At 41.5% G+C, this 15,047-nt stretch overlaps 1 long non-coding RNA gene across 1 annotated transcript; it reads left to right on the top strand.

Moving 5' to 3' along the window:
• The first annotated feature begins 2,583 nt into the window (after positions 1–2,583).
• Positions 2,584–14,138, top strand: LOC133206493 (uncharacterized). Its single transcript, XR_009723791.1, has 4 exons — positions 2,584–3,486; positions 11,776–11,832; positions 12,007–12,354; positions 14,030–14,138. It is a non-coding gene; the product is annotated as an uncharacterized LOC133206493 (long non-coding RNA).
• The last annotated feature ends 909 nt before the right edge of the window (positions 14,139–15,047 follow it).

Here is a 15,047-nt window from a genome sequence, read left to right on the forward strand (position 1 = left end):
GAACTGAATGAACATGAATGAACACAAATGAACTGAACTGAGTTCACATTTGTAATGTGATGCTGTTTTTTTTTAAGTTGCTGTTGGCAGAAGGGTTGATAGGAAATCCCAGATGTCCTCTGCTTAAGGGTCTTCAAGCACCTGATAAAAACAAGAGTTAAATTACACAGAATTATTTGCATTTTCCTTTTTTTTTTTTTCTTTAGTCTTACAGATCATATCAGCACCTTGAGCAAGTATTCTATTAGAAATGTTTCATCCTGGTCCTTTAAGGTCTTCACACTTCTTACACTAAAACCTCTTCCATAGTGCAGCTCTGGGTTGTGGCATCTAGGTCCTGTGCAGTTTAAAGGACTTGAGAATATGGTTACCAGGGGTCTGTGCTGCAGCTTCCAACCATTGCAGCCAGTTATCTAGAATTAGACTTGTAGGTCAGGTTTGGTTTTAACCTGTGGCGTATTTGCAAGCTTCCTGCTTTTTTAAAGCAGTCTGCACTTCAGTTTAAGGGGAGATGAAGGTGTTAGGTCCCTTGCAGTAAAGCCTATCTACATTTTTCTAAAAATCTCACTTTTAATTATATTCTGTTTAACTGTGGTACATTTTTAGATCGCATGCCTGCATGCAGTACAACTAACATTTTCTGTGTCTGAAAAGACGGTACAGTAACACATCAGCTTCACCGATTCTATAAATGAAAATGGGAAACAGTTGGTCTTTATAAGGCTTGAGATGTAAAAGAAAATGGGAACCAGAGCACAGAGAATAACTTATTACCATATACATATTCTCTGGCTCTCCAGGTTTATATAGAATTCAAGTGCTGGGCCGTGTTTTGTTTGCCGAGTTACCTGTACGTATAGTAGAATACAGTGTGTGTATATGTATATAGTCTTTTCATCCAAACTTCCAGTTTTCAAAAACTGCTATTTAATCATTCCTTTGGTGTCCAGCAGCATCTTGGTTGTCAGCAGGGGATTTAGGATTACAAATATTTGGCTTGTGTCACCAAATGGAATTGCCATGGTTTCTGTCCATTTTTGTATGTTATGTTTATTGAAGAAAACTGGTAACTCTGAATAGGATGACAGCATTTTTCATACTACTTTGACAGTTTTGAGATATTTTCTTAAACCTACAGATTTGTAATAAAGTTTCTTTTTAAAAAAACACCTGTATGCTTTCCTTCATTTTAAGTGTCAATTAGATTTGTTTTCTGAGCCACTGGAAATGTCTGTTACTCTCAAGTATGTAATTTGTAAGAGGAAAAGTGAACCTCTTCATAGTGTTAATGGCCTGTAAAATATGTTATCCTCCATTGGATATTCATTTTAACTGTCCCTTGCTTGCTTGCTTAGTAATTTCTAAGGTGTGGAAGTTAATGTGTCTGTCATCCAGTTGGCAACATTTTTCTCAGCTCAGTTTGTCCCCTGGTGTATCAAAAGTAACGTTATGATAGTCCACCATAGTTAAGAATTATTCCTGGTTTGTGTCTTGAAATTTGATGTAGTTGAAAATTTTCAGTAGTTGTTTACTGTAATACACAAAAAAGCTGAGCCAAGATCTGTTACTTTGTTCCTTCTTCGTTTCAATACACAAATATCCAGTATTGGCTGATTAACTGTTAAATGTGGTATCGCTAATTACAACAAGTAGGTGAGATACATGATTTCCCTGATAAAATTATTGCCTGAGTGGGATGATACCTAATGCTTGTCATGCAGTAGAAAAGATGACCATTGTTGGTGCGAAACCAGCTGAGTCCCATCTTTCTGCTCTTCAGTGACAGAAGAAGCTATAAAAATGGGTCAGTCAGCCTTGCTTCAGCAGGATGGTAATTCAGGTATGCTGGGAATTTTTATCTTTGATAAACATGGTGAAATGGAAACTTAATTCCCCCTTTTCCCCACCAGATAGCTATTCTTTTGTGGTCTGGGCTGCACGGGTGGGCCACCACTGCCTTTAGGAGCAAGGGGCTGGTGCCAAACCGAATGCTGGGTAAAGCACAGTGGTTTTGGTATTCAGGCTTGGAAGAAACAGTGGTAACAGGTAAACGGTGTGTTTGGAAAGGCTGTACATGTATTTCATCATCTTGCCAGCAGGGACCTCCCTTAGCCTGTGCTTTGTGAACATCAGGTGTCTGTTTTTTAAGGGACTGAGGAGTGTGTGTTGGGGGTATGTTTGTTTTTTTGTCCTTCGGGTTTCTTTGTTCCCTCTCCTAGCCGTGCTTTGATACCAACTGGCAAGCCACATCTCTCTGAGCTAGTTGATTGAGAATGGATGCCTGTCCACAAGCAGATGAGCAGCTTTCTTCCAGACCCAAGATCTGATTACCTCCATAACATTGTCCTTTGGGGGAAAATGAGAAGTGCTTGTCACTGCAAAGCTCTGAACAAAAAGCAGGTATTACAAGCATTGAAATAATTAATTAACTGAAAGTCAGTCCTGCTTGGATAGAGCTGGATGTTGACTGTGACATGAGAATGCCTAGAAAACGGAGGTAGGAATCAGACTGGAAGGCTTAATAGATCCACATAATAATTTCAAACAAATACAGGATTCTAACATTTTTTTGACTCAGCAACTTTATCCTACATAGTAACTTTTTTCTGGAGAGGCGAAGCACCTTAAAACCAAATAAATTTAGTATTTGGAGAAAAACTCAATTATATTAGAATGCGTCATTTGTTCTCTTGATGGTGTGAGGTTGCTGCTGCTGTTGATAACCTAATGCTTGCCCAATATTCATGTCACAAACCTGTCCTTTCTGATAGACTGAACCATATTCAGGTTACTCTTCCTTTTTGCCATTACTTTTTTAGTTCGTGTTTTCTTGTAACTGCTATGGTGGTTAATTTTTCTGTAAGATTATGTGTTAAGATTGACCTCTTGTAACTCCCTTTTGCTGTAACTAGGCTAACTGAAAAAAATAAAACCCAAACCCAGAAAAAATCTTTATTTGTAAGTCAACCGTCTTCCTAGCTGATTACACTGGTATGAAAAGGGATGGATGTTACTGTAGTTTTTGTTTGTTTGCTTTGAAAATCCATGCTCTTTCCCACTATTTTGGCTGTTACTGAGAGTTACAAAAGCAGCAGTTACCTTTTATGCTCAGGAATTTGCTTTTGTTTTTAGAGGAGAATCTCTTGGTCACAGCAGTTCCTTAGCATATCCTTTATTTTCCCCTCAAAATGAATTTTTGGCCATTTTTATCTTTTTTTATGCTTATTATTTTGTTCTAGATGATGGTGAAATTCATATGCTCTGCCAAATTCAATGAGAAAGGAAGAACCAGGTACACCTGGGGCAAGGACCAGTCTGCTGTAATATTACTCAATTTCTCAAAACTCCTTCATGTGAAGGCAAACAAATATAGTGAGCAGCTGTGTGTTTGCTCCCCAGTCACAGCCGCCTGCATCAGCCATGCAGTTAGTGTGCCCCTCAGTCGGAGCTGACAAGGCATGTGCTAAGTGAACCTGACATCACAAGGTTTGTAAAATGAACCAGGTTATTTCTAATAGCTATCAACAGAGGTTTTGCAATGGGAAATATGCCTCCTATTCCTCCTTTTATTTGTCTCCCTGATTCAATTATTTAGCTCTTAAAAAGGTTTTATAATGCAAGGAGCTGACACATCTGAGATTGTTAATAGAAAAGGTTTGTTTCTGAGTTGCTGTGTTGTGCTGAAGAAAATGAACAAACCTAGGAAAAAGCCACTGGGGTTCTGTTTGCTTGCTTTCTTCCAGTTCAGGTCTTTGGGAGTTATCTGCACATCTTCAGTATGTGTCAGAAAATTCTGAGAGATTAATTTTATACAAAGACTAATGCAAAAAAATAATGCTTGGAAAGATAACAGTGGTAGGATGCTGTGAACAGAAGTAAGACTAGTACTAGGGAAAGAAAAGAGATGAAGAAGGGATGCTGGAGAAAGGAAGAAAACAGGAAGAAAACCACAAGAATAATGATAAAGGGGATAAATACCAAGTGTGATGTTGAAGAAGAAAAGAATTGTCAGTAACAACGTTAGCATTGTAGGTCTGTCCAGGTGGAATAGTTAGTGTGCAGTCACCTGTCAAAAAAGTACAATATTGATTACTTTTCCTGTTTTCAAAACTGAATCTCCTTTGTAGTTTTTCCTGCTCTAATGGAAAGGTGGGGTCTTAAAAACCACAGCAGGTGGGCAATCTAATATTCCTTTATTACATTATTATTGTTTTTATTTATATCCCTCCATTCCCCTCCTCCATTTTGCTGGCTAGCGGAGGCATCAGGGAACTGTTTCACAAGGGAGGTGAGGCAGTTTCAGGTGTTGCATGCCCTTGCCCTGCACAGGTCTTGTATATGCCAGAGGTGAGATGTGAAAGCAGAGTCCTACAGAGTTGATGCTTGTATTGCATGTTGATCTGAAATGAGCACAGCAGACAGCTGCGTGCTCCTGGATTTGATAACTAGTTAGGTATTGAGGGAAGGGACCTGCTTGATACCTGCCTGTTTTTACTCAAGGAAAACAAACCCCTGCTCATTCTGTAATAGCAGTCAGTAAAAGTATGAATCTACAATCTTGCATTTGACTTCAGATTTTTTATATGAAAATGTATTTATGCAAAATTAAAATTTCTGTGTGATTAATATATTCTGCTACTACTGGGATTAATATCCAACCCTTGATATAACGTGCTCATACATCCATGGTAGTTTATTCATATATGTGGAGTAGGCATAGTGACCAACTGCATGTTTGTCCCTGTAATAACGAAGTCCTATGTCTTTGACACTTCCCCCAGTTTATGTCCCTTCATCCAAGGAAACCTTAAAAAAGTAAACGCACCTTGATATTCTGTGTTGCAGTGGTGGCAATTATTTATTCTGTGCTTTGGGCTATGCAAACTCCATTTTAATTTTGCAGTGAGCTTATATCAATATTATTTTTGTTGTTGTGCTCATCATTTTTGGTGACAGCTGTTTAAAGAAGTTGTAACTTTAACAAGCCATCTGTTAACCTTACTCATTTCCTGGTCTCTCGTTGTAGACCAGTCATCCGATCTCCTGTCAATAGGAGGATATTGAAACACACAGGAAAATACATGCACACTTTTATCTTACCCTGCAATATAGCCACAGTGTCGTACTTCAGTGCAGCAACTTGTAATTAGCCAGTGATGTCAGGAGGTTTTATTTTCCATTAAAAATTTTCTATAGTGCATGAACTCTTGTATTCAACATGAGAGTTTCCTCAAATCAAGTAGGAAGGCTGGGCACAAGTTTGCCACCCTGATTAGTGAAGATCTTGATTTCATGAGTTAAGAGAGTAGAAAGGAAGGAGAAACACTTCATCTTAGGTGAGAACAAACAAACCTGCAAAATAACTCAAATTTTGTCACTTGGTATGAGGCCACTAGAATGGCTGAATGGAAGGAGGAGAAATAGTGAATAGAAAAGGCTGGAGTAATGGGAAAAGGAAAAATGAATACTGAAAATGTGGAGAAGCAAGAAAGGACTCCAGTTTTGTGAGCTCTTTAGGCAGAAGATGTTTTTGAGGTGATGAAGACACACGTGATATTGCCTGTGAGCTGGCAAATCATGTTAAGCCCAAGGAAAGTCTTTCATGAACCTGAAAGTATTGGCACTGTGCAGTGGGCAAAGTGAGAAAATCCCAACCCCAAATGGAGGGAAGATTTGTGCTTTTTCTCCTCTTGGAGAGGTTTGGCAACTCTTGTAAGAAACTGGGAGATAGACGCAGAAGACACTGTAATGGAGTTGCTCTGGAGTTGCCCAAGCTGATTCTTGCATGGTGCGTGTGTTTACAGATACAAGAGACAAACCCAGCAGGAGCAGTGAGGTGTAGAGCCAAGAGACAAACTTCTTGCAGTGTTCCTGCTTCTTCAACCTTTCTGGATGCCAGAGCAGGTGGGCAAGGCATCTTGCCCACATCCAGCACTGTGTTGTTGCAGCATCTGTGTATGTCTTGGAGCCCATCCAGCTCACTACCCGCTTGACCAGTGCTCTCAACTATCAAAGGATGAGAATCAGATCTTTTATTACAATGTTAGCACTAATTTTCACCAACAGGTCTGGAGCAAACCCTCAAGTTGGAAAATGCTGAAAAGATGTTGAAAATAATCACGGTGCTACTCCACAGCTGTCTTCTTTTGTATTACAAGAGGTCTGCATATGGCAGTACCCTCTGTGTGGTGCTTACATTTGGTCTACACTATAGAGGTCCAGGGTGCTGGTTTGGAAGAATCTGCTGGATGCAACATAGCACAATGTGGTTGCCTTTATAGGAAAAGGAACTGCTGTCATGATTTAATTACCAGTCATTCTGCTGATTCCGGAGTTTACTTAGACTTGAAAGAAATAAACTTAATTAAATTAAACAAAGCTTTTTCCTTCCCACACATGCTCTAGGTCCTTTGTCTTCTTCCGAGAGACAACAAAAAGCTTATGAATAACAGGTGCAGTCTTTTTGTTGTTGTTGGCCTGTTGCAGAAGGCTATCAGGAGAAAGAATATGCACAGGTGCAGTGTGTGCAAGGCATCAGAGGAAGAGGATATACGGGGGTTTGAAATCTGTTTGTTTGTTTTTTAATTTAAGTTTATGTGTTAGGTTGGCACGAGGATAAAAATCATCAAGGCTTCAGTGTTGCCTGTTGCAGGTCAAGTTAATTTGACAAAAAGTGGTTGAGTTGAAACCTTCTCAAAACAAAGGAAAGATGTAAAATAGGTTTGAATTCAGTTCTCAGCTTATCCAAAGGTGTTTTGAATTTAACTGCTTTAAGCTGTGTAATTGCTTGGTGCCTTGTGATGAGATTCAGCAGCAGATATGGATTGTTTTCCAACAGCCAGAAGTGGCTATTTGTTCAGTTGCAGTGCTCACTCTCTGTGGTTTTGAGAGTGTAGTCACAAATTTAAAGTGGTTTCTTCGTCCAGCCACAGATGGAGAGCATTGTGTAAAAGCACATCCTTGTTGCAAAGTGGGCTTTCTGTCTCCGCTCAAATGGAGCTGTTCCTGACAGCAACTTAGGCCTGCCCTCTCCTAACAGTGTTTCTTCATTTCTAGTCTTGTTCATGTGCTGGAGAGGTTTGTGGAGGGAGATGCAATCACAGGACAGACGGTTCCCTTATGTTCTACTACATACACTTAACGTCATGTGTTCGTCGTTTCCAAATGACACAGCATGTGTCTATGCTATCATTTGTATCATTTATAGTGTGCTAGGGCAAATTTGCCAGCAAATCTCTGATAAGTACTTTTACTGTATGATTTTTTTCAGATGAATTTGTACCTGCCTATCAGGAAATTCATTCTGGGCTGTATTCACTTAATTGTACTGATAGCGGAAGAGAAAGTGGGTGAGATGAAAAAGATTAATAAAAGCAAGAAATATAAAATCTGTTCATTCCCCTTTGTTCTCTGGAGCAGTTCTCCCATTACTTGAAAACAAAGTTGATGAAGCACAATTTGTTCGTGCCTAAAAACTGATTTAAAAATAAGCAAATATTTTGTCCAGTTAGTTTGCCAGGTGTTAGAATTCGTTTGACTGATGCAGAATGAACTTTTTTCCTATCTTTCTAAGAATTATTACTCTCTTTCCCCATTCCTAGCTGTTTTCCATTTAATTCCTAAAAGCACTGTGAACAGATGGGAGGGTGTAGTGTTAATTCACTAAATACACTGTTGTGAATTGTACAAAGCTCTGCATGCACAAACACATCTTTGTTAAATCTTCATTAACCTGTCCTGGTCTACTCTTGCATCCTCTTGTCACTACTCAGGTATATGTCTGCTCACAGTTTACCACCCTGACTTTTTATCCATTATCCTGGTTACTGTTCAGCTGATGCTTTTAGCATTGAATAGTCTGTATTTCTCTGAAACAAAAGTTTGTACCAGGCATTACTAAAAGCAAAGCCCTCTAATCAGGCAGATGAAACTCATTAGCGTTACATTTCAAGGAGCCTTTCTTTGATGCAAACTAATTAATTTTGCCCCATTGCAAAATTGTCCTAACTATAATGGGAGCTAGAATCTAATAAGATGAAAGAAACTCAGAGGGGAAAAAACATCTGTCATGAGAACACAGTGAGATGAACAGCTTTTGCCAGTCTTGGAAATGATGATAGGTTTTACAGCTCTGAGGCTGAACATTCTGCAGTTGCTGATGTGTTTAAAGTCTCTGCTGTGAATTGATGGGTTTGCATTACTTGCTGGTTTTCATCCTTACAGCAGAAAGTAACTGTGATTTAATTTACTTTGTTCATGCTGGCCAGTGTTAGTGCCTAGACCAGAATCTGCCCTCAGTAGTCTGTTTTGCTGTGTGAACACCAGGATTTCAGTGGATAGGGGAGTGTCTAAAGTTTGCAGTCTGAGAATGGTCCTGCAAACTCTTTTCTCTTTGAAACACTGACGGAACATAACAGATCAGCTAGGAATGAAAAATCTGTCCGTATCCTCTGTTTCAGAAAAGCTGACATTTACAGCAAGGAGGTGAAATGGATACAAAAAACCTGCTGTAAACAGGCAGACCAAATGTCTTCTGTGATTGTTTGGACCTTAGAGTCAGTTCTTGATCTCCCTTGGCCTTGCTATTTTTAAGGTGTGTGAAGTATACTGAAGGCAGTCTTTCTGTTTCTTACATTCACCCAATCTAATGTTGGATAAATTCTAAATGAGTATGATAGAGCCTAGTTACTGGTGAATGAATGTCAGAAGTGCCTGAAGAGCTCTTATTCTCTTTTCTAAGTGGATCAAAGTCTGCTGAATTGCTGTGCTTACCCATATCATAAGCTGTGCTTACCCATATCATTAGCAACTACAAAGCTTTCTCCTTTGTTAGCTTGTTCCACCTCACTTTGAATACAAAATATGCTACTGTTATATTAATTAGGCCAACAGGCTGAGGTTAACAAACACTCAGTCATGTCTCTTATCAGCAGGCTTCTTTGTGCATTTGACTGTTTTGCTTTGTGTTTGCCTGTGATGTGAAAGAACTGGATAATTATTGACGTTTTTAAATAGACATGGTAATGTAGTAGGAATAGAGCTAGCAGGGTGCTTCCTCAGTGAATGGAGTCCACTCCTACAACACTTCCTGCTGGTTGGACAAGTGTAAGGATCTGGTCAGAAGTAATCCCTGACTTTGGATCCTGTATTGCTCTCAGTGCTAAGAGTGGGTGTTTCCAGTGCTGGTGGCTGAGGTTGCCTATGGCTCTCAGACACTGTTCTTTTTTGAATGCTTTGTGTTTCATATTCAGGTTAAGCATTTTGCAACCTGTACTCTGAGCTCTCTGCAGCTCACAGCAATACCAGAGCATAGCAATGCCAGAGCCCTCAGCACTAAGCAGCTTCTCAGCCTCTGTCCCCTGGCCGAGGCTTTGGGGCTGATAGCCAGGATTGGTGTGCTGCAGCTATGTAACCTCAGCTCAGTCTGCTGTGTGAGCCGCTGGGAGCCTCCTCTTCACCTTGCTTGGGCTATACAACATGTGGGCTGTGCCTGGGCAGTTTCCCTGCTGATGCCAGTTTGCCAAATTGACTTCCCAGCTTGACCTCAGACCTGCTTGCCACTATGGACTTGTCTGGAGATGTGTTAGCTGCACCTGGGTGCCATACCTGGGCCTGCCCTGCTCCCTTTGCTCGGGCACTGTGCCACTGCCCACCTGCCTGGCTGTCACCTTCCCACCAGCAACTGTTAGCAGGGTGGCAAAATCCTGCAGGAGGGGACATGGATGTGTGACCCATCAGCTTTACCATTGGGGTAGTTGTTGAACCATCCTGCCAGGAGGGCAGAATTGGTGTGTGAGCCTGGACCCAATAGTACTGCAGATTTAATTGGAGGTGGCTTGGCCAGTACTGAGCAGATAAGGAAAAAAAGGTTGTCATTGGTATTTCTGTACCAGTAAGTCCAGAGAAGTTGGAGCAAAGAGCTCTTGCAGGACCTTGGTTCCCAGGCAGGCAACAGTTTTGTTTGAAATGTAGGTGATACTGTATTTGTGTTACCATATTCAGTGGTGAAAACAAATCAGAGCATGGTTTCTCCCTTGCCCAGCAGCTTCTTGGCTAAGCTTTTGTAAAATACTTGCAAAGGTTGTTAGGAAAAACTCCACCTTGCTTGCTCAGAGCAGCAGGTAACTCGTGTCACTCATGATTTTACGTAGCTTTTATGAAAGAAAAAATGTTACCTCCCTCAGATGAAAGGGCTAATATTATTTCTTTAAGCAGCCCAAATCAAATATACAAACAGTGAATGGTCTGTTGGCTAAATGTGCTTCAGTAGATTCACACAGCATCTCTGCCTTTTCAAAATAAACGTGCTTAAAAGCTATTGATATTACAGCTGCCTGAGTCACGCTGAGTGGGTAATTTGCCTGATTGGTTCTTGCACTCTTAATTGGAAATATATATTTGTGGTTTCAATAATTGCATCATTTAAATTCCCCTTTTTGTTGCTTATTAACTGCTTATCAATCATATGCTTTATAACCTAACAACTCCTCAGTAACACAGACAGTTAACAGATTGTTAAACCACCCTCACCTGGATGAGGTCCCCTTCCCAGTAGCTGACTTACTGCACTGAGGGTTCCAGATGTTTCTTGATGGTTGCCCTGAGAACACTGCATGACACTGTGGTAGCGTCACTCTGTTGAAAGGTTGGGTGTATTGCCCTGGGAAGTGTTTGTTGGAAGAACAGTGCGTAACAGAAGGGAGCAAATAGAATAATTCCCTTGTTGAAAGCTGGTGACTTCAGATTCATACTTTTTTAGAAAATCTGAAAAGCTTTTGGATTTTAAGCCATTTAACTCCCAGCATTTAGGTAAATGACCTACATCACAGTGATAGGGTATCTCCTTTAAGTGAGAGAAGCCAAAGGTTTGGGAGAATGAAGATGAGAAAGTGAATGGAAATGAGTGCTGTTGCTGAGGTGTTATGATCAATGCTTTCTAAATATTAAAAATCAGTAGAAGAAAATTAGTCAGATATTCAAAGCAGCAGTTTTTCCGGCATCTGTATGTGAGGGCAGCCATAAAATACAAGCAGAATGTGGGGAAGATCTGTAGAACTTATACTGGAAATAAACCGTTTTAGAGGGCCGCATGTTGTTCTTCTTCACTCTTCCCTGCAGCTTCCATAGTGCTTGCCTAAGTGCCATGAGATTCTTAAAGGCAGAACTCATCTGCAGCAGTTAATTAACAGAAAGGCAGAAGGCTATGATTAGAATTTGCAGTAGTCTAGTCTGGAGAAGGTAATTATGAGTAGAGCAGACTTAGTATTAAGTAGTATTAAACCTGTTTTGTTCAGGGATTTAACACTCCATATCTTTTTCTGGGAAAGCTTGTGTGGCCACATTGCCTCAAGCAAATGCTCCTGGTTGGAAAGGCAGATGGCTGGGCCAAATAAAGTCCAAAGGATGGCCAAGAGGTTTATATCCCAGAAGTTATGATGTGAAATCACCTCATTGGAGATGAGAGCACTTTCTCCTACCAGAGAGAAGGGGTAATTCTCACTGATGACCTTGGTGGGATTGGGAAGCCTTTAGGACTGGCTGATTCTCTTTTTCAGTCTTGCTGCGTTCAGGTAGATAATCTTACCTTTCAGCAGAAGATTAATACCCCTCAGGATCATTCCTGACCTGCCTTTCCATGGTTCTGGCCTCATCAGTTGTTGCCAGTTGAACAAAATCACCCCCTGTACTTCTCTCACAGTGCTGGAGCACTTGGGACTCCCTGTACTACACTGGTTTTACTTTTTGCTGTATTTCTCCCTCCCCGTCCCAGACCAGCTTCCTCAAAGTGATGGTGGATACAAGACTTGTGCTGTGTCTGGAAAGATAGGTCAGGTTAGTTGAGTCCCTACATATTTTACCGATGACCCACAGAAGGCAAACTTTTTCAGAGTGGGAGTAGCAAAGGTTTGTGTTTCACAGACAGTGAAAAATGAGTCCCATTACTGTGTGGCTCTCTAGGGAGGGGATGATCTGGAGGTGTGACACTTTGGTTTTAACACTTTCTAGCCTAAAAGTTTCCAGAGCATTTATCTGCGAGTGTGTACCCACAAGCGTCAGCACCACTGTCAGGCTGCGAACTCTTCTGTCAAGTTCCTGCTTTGAAGAACAAAACAGAACCCCCCCCAAAAAACCTAGAGGAGTCATTTCTGAGTTAGCATCTGGAATAAAGGAATAACGTTGTGGCTTCTTTTGGAGTTGCTTGACATTCCCGGAGCTACTCCAGGAGGGGGCCCAGAAAACATGGGACACCCCTCTCTCACTCGGGTCCTGAGGCTGCTGAAAAGAGGAGGACTCATTTAACAAGGAATTATGAGGGAGTAATGCGACTGAAAGCCAGCTCTTGTGGCCTTCATGGTGAGTGCTATCACAGTTGCCCTGTGCCAGTGCAACAGGTTCTGTGGCAGCTGCACGTGGCAAAGTGCTGTCTTGCAAAACGTGTGACGAGCTTGACCCACTTTTGAGCAAGGCCAGACCTGTATTTGATCCTCAGGTGCTGATTATCTCTCTGGAGGGCTTTGTATGAGAGGCTGTATGTGAGAAATCTCCTGTGGGCTTAAAAATCCCCACTGTATTGCCTTATCTCATGAGATAGAGAGGCCTCTTTCTCTGTGGTATTGTTAGGTCCCAGGTTGTTTCTGTCCTTCAGAACTCCTTCCATCTCAGGGTCTGTGTAGACTTCTGATGTCCCACAGAGAACTTCTGGCATCTTTGCCTCAGTGCTTTTGCAAACCAAGTCTGTGGCAGTTCTGGGCCAGTCTTTGCTTGTGCTGCCTCCTTCCAAGTTGAGCAGAGTAGCACCTGTGCACACTGCTGTCCTGTTTGCATTGCACTCCATGCCCGACTGCTAGTAGTTCTGCTGTGCTGTATTGCTCTCTTCTGTGTGAGAGCCCCAAGTTGCTGTTCTTAGATGGTAGGATAGACTGCCAGCTTTGGGGAGATGGCAGCAGTATCCTGCTGTGAAAACCCTAAGCAGCAGCTGTGCTCATGACAGAGTGACGGTTTTCTGAAACCCTGCAAACCTAAATCTCTGATCTAGATGAAGATGAAACAGTTCTATAAAGCCATCTGCAGATTCACAGGAGGCGGAGACCCTCCACAGAGAGCAGCAGAGCAGGCTTCAGCAAGCATCCAGTGGAAACTGTCTGTAATTGAGTCAGTTCATGCATTGTGGTTCTGCTCTTTTAGACTACAGGGCATTGGCTATGGTGAACAAGCACTTCTTACTAATCCAGAGAATCTGCTCCCCCAAATTCTGGGCACCCTGGTTATCTGTTTATGTAACTAATTAATTTTATACTAGGTTAAATTTCCTTGGCCGTTCCTGTACTGCTCACATTGTATCAGCAGTTACAGACCAAGCTGACCACAGGCTCTGCAGTGTTAGGTATGAGGGGAGGGATGACCAGTGTTCCAGAAAGCTCCTGCTTAAATTTGATGTGACAGGGCAAGGAAGGGAGGCAGGGACACTCCTGTCTGTTTATCAAACTGGGGCCTCAGAGGTAGGAAGTGCCCTTAAATCTAGCATAGCTGGCAGCTCGGTTTATATCCCCTTCATGACTCTTGTGTGCCATGAAGCTCATGTGCTTCTGCTAAGCTTAGCCTCAGTGTGGCCCCTTGCACTGTCCTGTGCGCTTCCCTGTGCTTCGTGTTTTCAGGTACCTGCAGATGCTAACAGAGCCACTGCTTCTATTGTCTCCTGGGGAGAGGCATCAGAATGGGTTGTCAGAAGCACCTGGCTGACTGACGCTTCTTTGAGCATTTTTACACCTTTGGGCTGTAGGGGAAGATGTCCATGTCCTTAACACTAGAATAACCAGTACCTGTACACCAAGAATAAACTGGCTTTCCTAATGTACCTTGTGAAAGGTTATAGCTTTGAAAGCATGGAAGGAGCAGATTTGAGTAAAAGTAAAAAACCAGAATAATCCTCCATTCACAGTTCAAGTGACCTCAACTGATGAACGCAACTGGTGCCTGAGGAAATGTCAGCCAGAATTGTATCTTGTGTTTCCTTTCAAATTTTATCAAGGATGAGCACGACATTTTGACAGAGAAGAAAGCACAGGAGTTTCAACCTGGCTGCTCTCAGGATGTGCTAAGCAGGAAGCACTGGAAAACCAGCCCGAGTCCAGACTTCTGAAAAACGATGCTTATCTGCAGTAGAAGAGCATCTAGAGGGCTACCTTAGTCAGTAATTAAAAGAGGATTAAAACCAGAATGGCATGTAAGTTCTTGTTATTGGTGCATTTGAGCTAGGAAAACCTGACAGATCTAGTCATACTGTATCACAAATATTTTACTGTGCTCATGTTTACAGATTCATTATTAATATCAGACTCTCGTATGCTTCAGATTCTGGGTAAGGGCCCCATGAATTGTTTGCTTTTTGAGTCAGTTTGTTTGATGGGGAGATCTGCAAGAAGGAAGTGCAGTGCCTGTTGTCGAGCTAAGACATATAGTGAATAAATACTGCATTTTCCTTATGAAGGGAAAACTGAAGTATCTGTTCATGAAATATATCCCATTAGTAAACTGGAACAAACTGGCTTTTCCAGCTATGTCATCGCTTACAACCATGCTCTTTCAATCCTGTGCTGTGACTGAAGGGCAGAGCTGGCTAATCACCCTCAGTGTTCTTAGAAACAAGATTGTTTGAAGTTCCATCTCATCTAGGAAGATGGAAGACACTGACATCATTGGAGATGTCAGTCAGTACAAGTGTGACTGTGTTCGCCTCAGTTAGATGTTAGCCTGGGTATTGGCCTAATCAGTGTAATTTATCATTTGGGTTACACCAGGGAAGAAGAAATCTAGCTGTAGTCAAGGTTTCAAGATTTTAGGCACTGAAGAGAGAAATACTGCAGATTTTTCAGACACTTGAGTAAATTAAGGTAAAACTAGTCATTGCCTTCTTTGAGCATTTCTGTGAAAGGTAGGTTTGTGAGGAATGTAAAGAAAGATCAGTCTTTGGTTTTGGACAGCCAAAAAATAATCAGTCTCACCTCCCCTGAATGCTTAGAAGCCTCCAAGGGATTATGTTCCTGGGG

Source organism: Neopsephotus bourkii, unplaced genomic scaffold, assembly GCF_033783945.1.
Source record: "Neopsephotus bourkii isolate Nb327-2 ecotype Australia unplaced genomic scaffold, CSIRO-AGI_Nbou_v1 NB_1792, whole genome shotgun sequence".
In the NCBI taxonomy this organism is placed as follows: Eukaryota; Metazoa; Chordata; class Aves; order Psittaciformes; family Psittacidae; genus Neopsephotus; species Neopsephotus bourkii.